Here is a 653-nt window from a genome sequence, read left to right as displayed (position 1 = left end):
TCCCATGTTATTGGTGGGCAACATGGCCGCCATGGCACCGCAGTGCAATGCTACTGCCATCTCTACACATCCTACATTAACTAAATTTAAAATGACCGACAGGCCAGAGAGCACAATCGGTAAGAAGGTACGCCAACATAGCAATTATTTTGAGTGCTCCCACCCCACCCACAATGCTTTGTTCCCTAGAATTGCAATAAATACTGTTACAAGCAGATATCTCGTATTTCAGAGGTTCCCCCCTAACCTATTTATATTTTTGATTTGTGTTCGATATCACTAGTCAAGGAGGATCAGGTTGGCAGTGCATGTAGCACGAATGGGGAGGCGAAGAATGCATATAGGATATTGGTGGGAAAGCCAGAAGGAAAGAGACTACTGGGAAGACCAAGGTGTAGGTGGGTGGACAATGTTAAAATGTATCCTAGATAGGTTGGTATGGTATGGATTGGATTGATCCGGCTCAGGATAGGGACCAGTGGAGGGCTCTTGTGAACACAGTAATGAAACTTTGGGTTCCATAAAAGGCTGGAAAATTCTTGAGTGGCTGCACAATTGGCCGGTTCTCAAGAAGGGCTCAACTCCATAAGTAAGTTCAGTATCACTTAACCCATATCCTTTGGGCTGGATATGAGTGAAGTGCCATTAAACTT

The sequence above is a fragment of the Cryptotermes secundus genome, unplaced genomic scaffold, assembly GCF_002891405.2.
Source record: "Cryptotermes secundus unplaced genomic scaffold, Csec_1.0 scaffold5, whole genome shotgun sequence".
NCBI classification, from domain to species: Eukaryota; Metazoa; Arthropoda; class Insecta; order Blattodea; family Kalotermitidae; genus Cryptotermes; species Cryptotermes secundus.
The sequence above is the reverse complement of the archived record's forward strand: the minus strand, read 5'-3'. Positions refer to the sequence as shown.